Source organism: Xiphophorus hellerii, chromosome 5 (assembly GCF_003331165.1).
Source record: "Xiphophorus hellerii strain 12219 chromosome 5, Xiphophorus_hellerii-4.1, whole genome shotgun sequence".
NCBI classification, from domain to species: Eukaryota; Metazoa; Chordata; class Actinopteri; order Cyprinodontiformes; family Poeciliidae; genus Xiphophorus; species Xiphophorus hellerii.
Window position 1 is genome coordinate 24,198,929 of NC_045676.1, and position 12,385 is coordinate 24,211,313.

Genomic DNA, 12,385 nt, shown 5'->3' on the forward strand with positions numbered 1-12,385 from the left:
TTTATTATAACTCCTCTGTATGGCAGAGTACTGTAGAGTTGATGTGAAGCTTTTGGTGGAACATCTAGGCATCCTGAGTTAAAGAATAATTATGAGATGCAACAGAAAGGGTTTATTTTTTAGCATTGCACAACTTTCATTGTTTTTTTGATACATCCTACACATGGTTAGTATCAGACCCAATAAAAGATGCAAACTAAAAAGAGTTTTTAAGTATTTTTCTATTAGTAGTTAGTGTTTTAGCACGGTTTTCTTTAAAATGAGAGTTAAAGCGACATTAATTTGAGTTTTTCACATTCTTTCTAGAGTATCTGTTCTCAGTGTTAGATGTTTAATGTCAAATGTGGGTGTAATTTACTTTTATTTCTTAGCCAGCAGTGAGAGGTGGATTTCATTGCGTCCGCTGCTCTGGCTGCTTTATCATGTAGTCTGACCACATGTGGGATTTTTTTTTTTAAAGCTGTAAAACAAAAACAATGATTTAACATTATAAACCAACTGCTTTAACAGACATTGCTGTTGATTTTTTGCCAAGTCATGTTTTGTTTCCAGAACTGGACACCATCCAGCAGGCCAATGCAGGTGAATCCTAGCAATAGCTCTGGGGCTTTTTAGGGGATTTTAGCTTACGTCAGCATTTGCAAGCTTTGCTGTCCCCTTGTGCTTGCTGGTAGTGAATAGGATTGATGGGGTGTGCATGCAGATCGTTTATACGTGGAGAACGTGTGTGTGTGTGTATCTACTAGTATGTGCTGTGTGAAGGGGTACCGATGTATGTATTCATGCATGTTTTGTTGTTAAATGGAAACAGATCCTCAGGAAAAAATGTCCTGTACTTTGATGCTGCAGCTTGGTGTGTGTATGTGTGTGTGTGTATTTCTCTTGGCACTACTCTTTATGTTTTTGATTAGGCAATGCTGAAGATTACTCACATGCACCAGTGGAAAGAACCGCTGATTATGTCCAAGAAACTTTCTGGGCTTATTTTTGGTCCTATGTGGAGAATCACACCGAATTAAAACCTGATCAAGTGTAAAACATAATATTGTAAACAAGCTTTTCTTAAATGGATTTATCAAATCAAATAAAGCTGTCTTACATTCAAAGATTTATCAAAAGTGGAAATCAAATTGGACATCCTATTTTCTGTCACTCACAAACGTACACCGTCAAGGACTCCCCAATGAAATTACGTCGTAGTGACTCGCCTTCTTTTGCAAAAAATAAAAGTGGAATGAAACGACAATATTCAGGACCGCGGTGCTACAGACAGAGGCAAATCCTAACTAAAAACTAAGCCTGAATTTGAAATTAGAGCTAAGCTAAGGTTAGAACGCAAACTTAATGCTGATGCATCATAACAGTAAAACAACAAAATATGCAGCTGACAGTCGTTGCTCTGGGAGATGAACAGTAAAGAGGAAAATGTGCGATTTGCAAAAGTGCCGTCTGATAAATAAATACAAATATTCTCTGTGGATAAATCAGTTATTGTTTGATAGGTCTGTACGTTCTGGGATCTATATATGAATTAGCTTTTGTTCAGCTCACCAACTGGTGAAAGGTTCCCCTCTTTAGTTTTGTCAACATTTAGAGATGTTGGGTTTCTACCAGTTGGTTAAGTGTTGCACCTCCTCTGTGATTGCCATTTCATCGTTACTGCTAACGAGAGCCACTGCAGTTGTTTCATCAGCAAATGTGATGATGCTGTTGTAGATGTGGACCACTGCACAGTCGTTGGTTATCGGCGTGAATAGCAGTGTGCCGAGGCCATAGCCCTGAGGGGCTCCAGCACGCCGTCTGATGGAGTTGAAAGTGTTTTTACCTTTACTGAGTAGGACCCAATTCCAGAGGCAAGTGTTCAGGCCTGACAGAATTAGATTCTCTGTCAGGTGGTGCGGAATGACGATGTTAAATTCTGAGTTGAAGTCTGAGTAGCAGTCGCTCTTCACCAGATGTCAGAGCTTCATTGTTCGTCAAGTGGGTAGGGCGATGTCTGCAGAGGGTCCAGTGAGGGTGAATGCTTTGACTTGATGTTCCTCTTGACGAGTCGCTTGAAGCATTTCATAAATATGGGCAACAGGATGATGGTCAATGGGGAAAATTTGTCGTGACAGTGGTGTTCAGGGACATATTGGTCTGGTCACGGGAGAACCGTGACCAGCTGTTCAGCATATTCCAACCCAAACTGGGCATAGAAGATGTTCAGCACATCTGGGAGGGAGGCTGCGGTATCACAGACAGACAGGCATAGTCTGTAATTGGCAATTGGCTTCCTGACATACTGCTTGCGATGAGTCTTACCTCAGCCAGCTGATGTGGATTATGTCGACGTTTGGTGGCTTGGGATTCACAGCAAGCCATGGTCACAAACTGTGGCAAGCAGCTTCTCTGGAAGAGTTGTGTTTTCCGGGTTTCTTGTATTTACAAGAAATCGGCAGTTAAGCACATGAGCCCCATGTCACTTTGATGCTCAGACGTACAATATTGATCCAGTCAAGCTAATACAGATAACCATGTTGCCATGAAAGTATATGTGTGCAGATTTTGAAGCGTCACATTGGAAAAGGTTGACGAAAACGGGAAAATTCAAAATAACTTCCTCAATTTTGCAACAAAAGTTGTTTTGTTTTTTTTTTTCGCTCGCTTGAGTTCGTTTTTAGCTTTTCCAAAAAAAAGGTAATTCGCTAAAGGATTCAGATGTGCTGAATAAATTTGGATGTGGCAAATGATCCCATCCACTGGTGGGGCTGTGCCTTAATAGAGGCCCAAAACTTGGAAAATAAAAAATCCAAACCTCCAGCACATAGGCCAGGACTTTGCAGGGTGTTGATGCAAATACCCCTACCTTGCCTTTTTTTTCTTTTGGCATTTTGTGACATTTTAAAAAATGTTCTAAAAATATGGAAATACCTCTAGTTTGCCTTTTTTTTTTTTTTTTTGCTGTTTGACATTTTAAAAATTCGCTCAAACTTCACATGACAGTTGGATGGAAACATAGCTATTAACACCAATGTGAATCCTATGTTGCTGTCACATTTCGGTCAGAAAAATGAATAGAAACGTCATAAATTACAGACCTAAACACAACCGAAAAGATAAACAGAAAAAAATATGGAGTGTGTCATTTAAGTTTAGATTTTGAAATTTGAAAAGATCTCATTTGCCTTTTCTAATGGGACTTAACTTTATGTCTTTCTCTTCTTAAAGGACGTACTGCGAAAAATTCTAGTAATAAATAATAGAGATGTACATCCCTTTATAACCCATAGAGGCTGCGGAGCCTCTGCATAATTTCACAAAAATATGTGCTAAAGTTAGACCAGGCATCCAGCTCTAGCTATGCTGCAGAAGGCCAGATGGTGAGGTTTATTCTGGGACAGGTATGCTCCGTCTTACGGGCTTGGTTAGACACTTTGAGAAAATATCTGCAAGGCTCATTTTTGTGTCCGTATGCCATTTAATAAATTTACATATCTTGCTTTAAAAATGGCTTTCTGGGGATATTTTTCTTTTCTTTTCTTTTTTTTGCGAACCTAAACTATTACTTGCAAACTACAAATTACTTATGATAAGGCATTCATTCTAGTTGAGCTTCAACAAACCGCAGCTCCTCGCAAATAGTTTCCAGCGTGGGAGATTCACTTGCTTCCAGGGTTGATGAAAGATTGATCCTCTTCTCCCAGACGCAGCTTGACAAACATAAAACCACATTTACCTCATGGACAAACCGAGCTAGCAGGGAATCCCTGCCGCTAAGACGCTAACAGCCGGTTATGCAGCACATCAGTGATCCCGTGTCTTCAGTAATCCCCACTTTTTTTCCTGATTGAGTGATTGTGACCTGATATAGGCTCAGATTGTTGACTTTCTTGGAGCTGCTCTTTGTTATGGTCAGTGGGGATATTGTTTTGGTTCTAATTGTTGAATATTTTGGTTCTAGCCTTTAAATTTATGGTTTGACTCCCTACATGGAAACGTTTGCACAAGAATCAGCAATTAAAGATTCACTGAAAGGATTTACTTCAATTGTAGCTTTTAGGTCAGACTCCAGTTCATTTCTTCACTGACCTTTTAATAATTGCATGTCTCATCATGCGTAAACAATAAAATCCTTGGCTTCAGTCCATTGCATTCAGTTGAAGTCTCAGTGATGAAAGACCGCATAAATCAGAGGGAGTGCACAAGTTCAGTGGGTAGAAGTGGAATTTGGTAGTACCTCTCCAGTTGAGCACTAAATCTGGTACATGTCATGTAATGTCAGCTTTCAATAACAGACTTTGGGTTTCTTTTTTATCCTCTTTGACAGACAAAGAAGTAGGAGTTACAGATAAGTCATCAAAAAACCAGTGGAAACGAGCAAAAAAAAAACAAACTGGGCCACAATTATAAGAGGTTTTTGAATGCCAACAAGGTTTTATTCTCTGATTATTTAAAAAAGGATTAACCATTTTAATTTCTATATTTTTATATGAATTTAAAAAATAAGAATCAGTCTCTACAGGAAGTTGCAATCATGACTATAAAAGCAAATTCACTTGTCATTCACACGTTTTGCGCAGACTTCACAAACTGTTGCAGCTTTTACGCAAATCTGACCAATCACAATAATTTTTTCTTCATTTCCTTCTTTTCTGACCAATCAGAGGAACTCAACTGAATTTCGACCAATCCTCTTAGCCTCCTTCTTATTTAACTTCCTGTTTCACAACTCTTGAAAGCCAAATCTGCAAGATGAAAGCATGTGTGATGCTAAATGTTAACATTTGCCTTTTGTAAAAACATTTTTTGGAGATGTCCAGCTAGATTTGGTGATACTGTGTATAGAGTTCATGTTAACTTGAATGACCAATATGGATTTCTTCTTTTGCTCTCTGATGAACTCGTCAGGACGTTATGTTATTTGCAGTAAGGGTGTTATTTCAAGAAGTGCAAACGTTATCTGCAATTTAAATATCAGCTATGATAAAATATTGTCCTTTTTTGTATTTTGGGAAAGTTTATGTGCAGCAATTAAATTTTTTTGTAATGCCATGTTATGGCAAAAATGAAGCTTGAAAAATCCACAACATTGACCGCAACGTTTTGAAAAAGTGCTGCAAAATCAGTAACATTATGACTGCAACAATCACAAAAAAGAAAAAAACATCAACACTGACTGAGTTGGGAATTTGAAGTTAACTCCGCAAGAGGAGGACGATAAACTGCAGAAAAACATTTCTAATTTATTTAAGATTATTCTCATCTTTTCTGCCACCATGTTGTTGGTTTTTTAACCTCTTTGCTCACAGTTGAAGAACCTCAAGGAGCAAAGAGGTTTTAAACAGCAACCAAAAAAGCCACATTTGACATCTTCATTAGGCCAGTTTAAACAAAAAAGAAAGGGTGGGGGGGGAGCCTTGTCACCTCACACTGTGTGATGCATGTGTGAATTTAAATCACCCCTCCCCCTTTTTCCCTCTCAATTGTCCCCCTCTTCTCTCCCCCAGAGTGCTGGCCAGTCCATTGCAGTGCTTTCCACCAGGCAGACATACCAACGGAGGCTGCCGGTTTAGAGGGAGGAGAAAGAGAGAGCGCTAAAAGGAGGGTAAGAGAAAAAAAATAAAACAGAGTGGGAGGGGTGCAAAAAGGGAAAGAGGGCAGCAACAGTTTTGCACTGAGTTCTGGCTGAATGGGAGAGGCGTGTTAGAGCGAGGACTCGCTGCAGTGCAGGTGGATCACAGCTGAGGAGGAAGGCTCTGTTCGGCTGTCCTGCAGGTTTGTTCGGCAAATTCCTCCACTTTTAACAGCCGCTCGGAACATGGACGGCGCCCTTTTCTCTGCCGTAGTCTGAATGAATGAATGCTGCTGCTGTTCGTCATCTGTCAGGGCTGCCGTAGCTCAACTTTCCACGCTTGTCGTTTTTATCTTCTAGACCTGCAGTGCTAACAACGAGCTCATTGATTTTTATCTTGGAAATTAAGCCTCCTCGGTCACTATGGTAACTTTATAGAAGTTTCTGCTGTGTTTTTTTTTTTTTTTTAAGTTCAGTTTTCTTCAGAGCAGCAGAGGCCATTTTTCCCTCCTTTCAGATTGAGTTCTTTTACTGTGGAGAAGAATAGAGCTGGGAGCTTTGAATGGCTTTCGCTATGCATATGAGAGGTGCCGCCTTCTCAAGTGTCAGCATGCTTCTGGGAAGGAGGCGGGGGGTTGCAGAGGAGGGTGTGTGTGCGTGTGTGTGTGTGGGTGTGTGTGGGTGTGTGTGTGGTGGCTGGTGCTTTAACCCTCTATCCCTCACCCATAGGAGATGAGTTGTTACCTGTGTTCTGTCTTGTACATGTCATAAAATCTGCGTTTTATCGTCAGAGATAACTGGAGCTGCTTGGCGGGTGTCCAAACTTTTAACTGCTGGCACAGAAAGGGAAGTGCTGCATTGAAGAAGTGCATCATTTCCAAAGCTGTTTGTTTGCCGCTGACAGACTAGGGATAAGGAGACTTTTATGAGGTGCCAGTTTATTTTTGACTGTTGTTTTCTGCCCCCCCCCCATAAAAATCCCCTTTAATGGCTGTATAATCATTTGACCTATGAGAAGGTTTGTGGTTTTGTTATTTATTTCCATGACCCCCAAAATGCCTCCTCATAATGACCCTTTTTTTTGTTGCAGTGTGTTGCTTGGAGTGTTTTCCATAACAATTTAGTGCTGCTTGAAGGCCACTTTTTTTTCTCTTTAGAACACAAAGAAATCACTGGAACCATTTCAGATCAAGCATTTCTGACTTTCTGACTTTTCCCCGCGCTCTCTGATGCTGTGATCTGACTCAAAGCTGTAACAATCTGCAGATTCTGGGGCCCAGTTGAATCTTGTTTGAGCCAGAGTTGTTTTTTAAGGTGTGGAGTAAGATTTCTGCTTGCCCCGAAGCTCTTGCCACATCCTGTGGCGCAGATCACAGTATCTGCAGGTGAGTCGGTTCTGATTGATACCTGAATTCAAACTTAACAATGTTTATCTGTTAAGTCCGGAAGGTGCATCTCGATGTCAGGAAATATCATAGAAAAGTGAATTATTTCATAAATTTTTATTGAAGTGAAAATCACGTTATGTAATTTTATTGCACGTTGTTGTTGTTTCTTTAGGTTTTTGTCGTACTGATGTCCTTTATTTCCAGTTTTAGAAAGAAATTTGGCGTCGAGAAAAGGCGGTAGGACCCTGAATGGCTGCGTTGAGGATTAATATCATCGTTTTTGTGTTTTTACCAGCTCTAAGCTTTCGTGACCAAAACTAGCACAAACAAATGCTTGAAATATATCACAAACGTATTCCAAGGGCTCCCAAAAAACCTATATATCCTAACTTTTTGGTGATAATACAATTTGTTGTGATGTTCCTGGATTTGGTCAGCTACAAAACTGTAAGTTTTGTAGCAATGCCTTGCTGCTGAAATGTGCTATACAAATAAAATTTGATTGATTGATTGATAAGTTGGATTAACTTTCAATGTTGTTTTTGACTCACATCTGAAGTGAATCTTCTATAAAGCTCTGATACGAAGGCGAAGTTCGTCGTGGTAATTGCTAGTAAGGGAGGGAAATGTGGGTTAATCGCAAAGCAGGTTTTAATATTCGGCAATATTATTGTAATATTGTGTTTTCCTAGTGGATTCGGTTTATAAACTTGTATGTAACCTCATCTTTTTTTTTGTTTTTTTCCTAGTTAGCACAGCTGGAGTTCTTCCCTAGCTGCTTTCAAATAAAGTCTGACATTTGCTCCGATAAGTCAGTGGCTCATGTCAGTGGCTCACCCTCATACATCTTTTAGTCAAAATTAACTTCAAGATTCACCCCGAAGTGCACACCTCGCACTCGTCGGCATGGTGACGGCCTTGCGTTTTTACAAATTTCAGCTCGTTTAATCAAATATTTGTGCAGCTCGTTTTTTTTTGTTTTTTTTTCAGAGAAGCAATAAAAGCAGGACCCTTGCTGCAGGCTTTGTTTGCTCTCCTCTGAGGGTTCCACATTGTTTCATGAATGACTTTGCGTGCTGAGCTCTTGAAAAAGGAAAAAAAAGAAAAGACGTTGCTGCTTCGGGCTAAATGATTTGCAGTCGCGCTGGTCTCGATTTCATCTCCCGAGGTTCTGCGCTATCCCCACAAATCTAACTCCACATGCCTGTTCTCGGGTCGAGGGGTTTGAGATGAGAATTCAGACACGTTTTCTCTCCGACTTATTTCGCTCCAGCTCTTATAATTTTGATAACGTCCTTAAAGTCAGAATGTGTTCTCTCCCTGCTGAGGCTGAGGGACCGAGCAAATATTTCATGTTTTTGTGAAATACAATCGTGTCTAAGTCAAATTTAGTGCCTCTCCGGTTTCTTTTCCTTGTTTCCAATTACTAGTGCTTATGGTTTAGTTTATACACAGTTTTGTGCAAAAATTTCAAATCTGTCTCTTTAAAGTTTTTCATTCCCAGGAGTCAGGATAACTTAGTGTCTTTTAAAGAGATATTTCCTAAACACTTTTGTAAATTACTGCAATATAAAAGAGAAAGTGACTGAGATTATGCTTATTTTTTTCTTCTTTTTTTTTCCAGAGTTGTACTTATTAGGTCTGGTTATATGCAACCAGGCTGGGTTATGTGTTTGTTGCGTTGTTTGCTGGCTTGCACATTATGTCATCGGCATGGTTTCCAGCTGTCTGCACCAGCTGGACTTGATTTTGTTTTCTATAACGTCATCTCCAACCACCGACTCTGTGTGCATATATCCAATGTATGCATGTGACTGTGAACACATAAATCACACCTTCATAAACCTGGGATTTGTCATTCAAAACTAACAACACAGCAGAGAGTCACCTGGTGGGTCATTTCACTTCATGGGATGGATGATTTTATTTGATGACTAGGATTAGGATCTGATTAAACTGCTGATCTTGGTGTTGAGTTAAACCAAACGGGTCCTGAATAGAGAGAGACTGGAACAAGTTAATTCAAAGTTCAGATTTTTTTTACACTTTTAGATCATTAAAAAAACATGCGAAATGGTAAACATTGGATCTGAAGTATGTGCGACTTCCTTCAATCAGACTTGCTATACAAATAACCTTTCAGGGCTTTTATTAGAATGAATGAGCGAATTGTCACTTTTCTCTATCACAAAAATAAAGCTTCAAAGAAAAAAAGTTATATTTGAAGTATATAGTATAGTGTTTAGTTTGGTATTTATGCAATTTGTTGAGTTTCGTCATACTGTAAATACTGCATAAACTTCTACATAATAAGATGAGGTAATTGTCTGGCTTCCTGCTTCTACAGCAATGAATTTAAGCTTCTTGATGAAAACCCAGGGATATGTGCAGCTCTTCCAGGCTCCTCGGATCAAACTTTTGGTTTCTAAAAGCAGATCCCAGCAAGTGAACTCCTCAGCTGATGGGGAAAGAACTCAACAATACATTTTATTTTGTAGGGGTTTGATCAACCGCAGATATTTTTTTAAACTTCCTGTAAATGTATTAATGACTTTAAAGACGCAGACAAAATACCCTGTGCTTTGGGAGGTTGGAAGAGGGAGTGAATCCAGACCTAGCTGCTAATTTTGGTCATAAGATATATATTTAGATTTTGAAAACAGCTGCAGAGAGAGGATATAAACGAAGAGCACGTAGCGAAAATATTTGTAGAATTTTATCTCTAACCCTGGGATATTTGCACAAACGAGTACATTTCCCTACGTTCCTGTTAAGTTCTACATTTATACAGTGTTTTCAGCTTTACTTGTTGAGTTGAATCACTGGGACTCTCATTAAACCAGATAAGCTCTTTAAAGGGTGCAAATTTTGAACCTTTTTAAAAGCGAGCCGGGATTTGGTTCTGCTGTATCACTCAGCATCAAAGTGATGCCATTCCTGTTCCACTCTGTCTGCGGTTGGCGCTAAAATGGGAACGAACAATTTGAAAGGTGTTTTATGAGCATTTTTATGTTTAGCAGCTCATTGACTTTTACTATAATTTATTTCAAAGGCCCTGAATGAGTGCTAATTTCTCAATTCCCCCCAGGCACTCGATAAAAAGAGGGTTTGGAGACGAACGCATCTAAACAGTAATGGTTCACCTACTGTAAGGTATTTAAGCTTGTATCCTGGGAGAAAAATATTTAAAAATGATCATCCCATGACTAATTTGTACGGTGTATTCATGCAAAAACTTCCTGAAATCGAATAATAGTCGGTGAACAAACTTTATAGTGGGTTTACAGCAAAAAAAGAGAAAAAAGTTAACGGCAACATCCGGTTACAGTACCCTGGAAAAATATTGAATTTTTATCACACAGCTTTATTTCAACAATTTTATTCTATCAGCAACTTCTCCCACTTGAGCTGTTGATCTTTGCAGCTCCTCCAGAGTTAACCAGGGCCTTTCTATTTGACTCTAATCTCCCTCTCTCTAATCTCTTCACTGCTACACCTGGATTTTCTCCCATTGAAATGGATTACTCCGGTAGAATTTCAACCAGGCTAATCAGCGAACAGAAAAAGAAGTTGTGAACGATGTAGTACGGTTTGGGGGATGGGGAGAAGTGGGGGATGGTTGTTTACAGAGCAGGCAATTTCCGGTAAGTTTTATAGTGTCAATCTAGCGTATTATATACGTCACTAGCAAAAATTTGCAATTGGGTAAAGTTTAAAATCTGCACACCTCAAGCAAGCAATTGTTTCTCAACAGAAGACAGTCCAGACCCTCTGTACGAAGCAAAGTGTAGAACAAGGAGCTGGTTTTTACCAGGCTATATGTGCATTTAAAACATTCTTCAGATTTTTGTTATTAAAAATCATGTCGTTATCTCCCCAATTCAAAAGGATGGACTGCTTTGTGTTGGTCTTTCACATAAAATCTTACTTGGGTCAGACATTGTGGTTGTAATGTAGATTGAAAAAATGAAAACCTTGAAGGTGAAAACCTTGAAGCACTATGAATACTTTAGCAAGGCGCTACCGCGACAAATTACATATTACGATTGTATTCCTGGGATCAGCCACAATTTTTTCCCCCAAACCAGCATCTTCATCAATCAGCATAAGAGCTTTTGTCTCTTGTCAGATGTTAACTCTGATTTATAGAGTTTTCCTTATAATATCTCCTTTTCTACTTAACTAAAGCCTGGAAGTCATTTGTGAAGTCAGTGCTGGGGTTTATCCTGTCCAGAAGAGATAAATAAGTAGACATCAGTGCGTAGATACTTTGGTTTGACGTCCCTGTTCCATCGGGGGAATTACATCAGTGGTGAAGAAGAGCTCATCGCTGAACCATCTGTGGTTGACGTTTGGCTTAAGCCAAACCTAGTTACTGAAGTGGAGAAAATTTCCACCACTGCTGTTTTATTTATTTTTATTTTTTTTATTTTAAGAGACATCCCAAGACATGAGAGCAAAACGGCTGGTAGAAAAATAGAAGAAATATGAGCTCATGGTTCACATTTTATTTGTTTCGTCTCTTATTTATTGCAGCTCACGTCATTCAGGAAAGGTTGGTTCAGAATTTTCATTCTGAAAATGAAACTTAAATTAAATGTTGCATTGTGAGGAGTACTTTGGGGGAAAAATGCGAAGGCTTTGTGTATGTGTTTGGAAGGAGAGGGGTTGGCCATGCGATATTTGTTTGTATGCTACAGTGATAGAGATGTAGCATCAGATTGTCATGGAAGGACTATTTAAGCTTCTATATTCTGGTTTATGTAGTTTTCTGTCAGACACAAGTTTAAGTCGCGCACAGACATCTTCACTGCGTTCTGCGGTTAAGGCTATTGGTAACTAGCTGCTACCCTTGCTAGCTAGCTAGCTTTTTGGCAAGTGCAACTTTATTGCCAGTTGGCTGGACGTTGTTAGTTTTCACTCCTGGCTCACTTCTGTTACCAACCCATGCTAGGCCAGGTGCTTTCTGTGTGAAAAGAGTAGAGCAGAGAGAAACACAAAGCCACTACCAAGAGCCACAAAACAAACCCCAGGAGTTTCGCAATTCATGCTATGCTTGATTGTAAAAGTAGCAGAATCCCCCAGCCAATTCCTATGTTTATACTTTTTCATCCTGTCTTAGCTTTAATTCAAGGTGGGATTAAAACGCTCTTTAAAAATCTTAAATGTGACTTGATTTAACATGAATCACATTGTTAAATATCAGTTATCGACCCAAACAGCAATAACATCAAATATCATGATCAGCCTTCATATCGTTTTTCTTTTGTTTTTGTTTTTTTGTGTGTGAATGAGTTGTCTTTGATTTATATGTATGTGTGGATAACTGGATTGTTGTGGACACAGGGAAATATTGTGTTCAATACTTTACCCGTTGTATTTATACATAAAACATCTGTTTATATAGAATTTACCTTGTATTTTAATGTGGAAATGTGCATTT

At 39.2% G+C, this 12,385-nt stretch overlaps 1 protein-coding gene across 4 annotated transcripts in view; it reads left to right on the top strand.

Annotated features, from left to right (window-relative positions):
- The window catches only part of add3a (adducin 3 (gamma) a), a 109,204-nt gene that overhangs the window by 25,438 nt on the left and 71,381 nt on the right, over positions 1–12,385 (top strand). For 3 of the 4 annotated variants that reach the window (XM_032563555.1, XM_032563558.1, XM_032563559.1), the window contains one exon: positions 5,490–5,587. The gene's annotated coding sequence lies outside the window, so the exon portion shown is untranslated. Of the gene's footprint in view, positions 1–5,489; positions 5,588–5,635; positions 5,758–12,385 lie in introns of those variants that run through there. The other variant, XM_032563557.1, reaches the window with a different exon arrangement.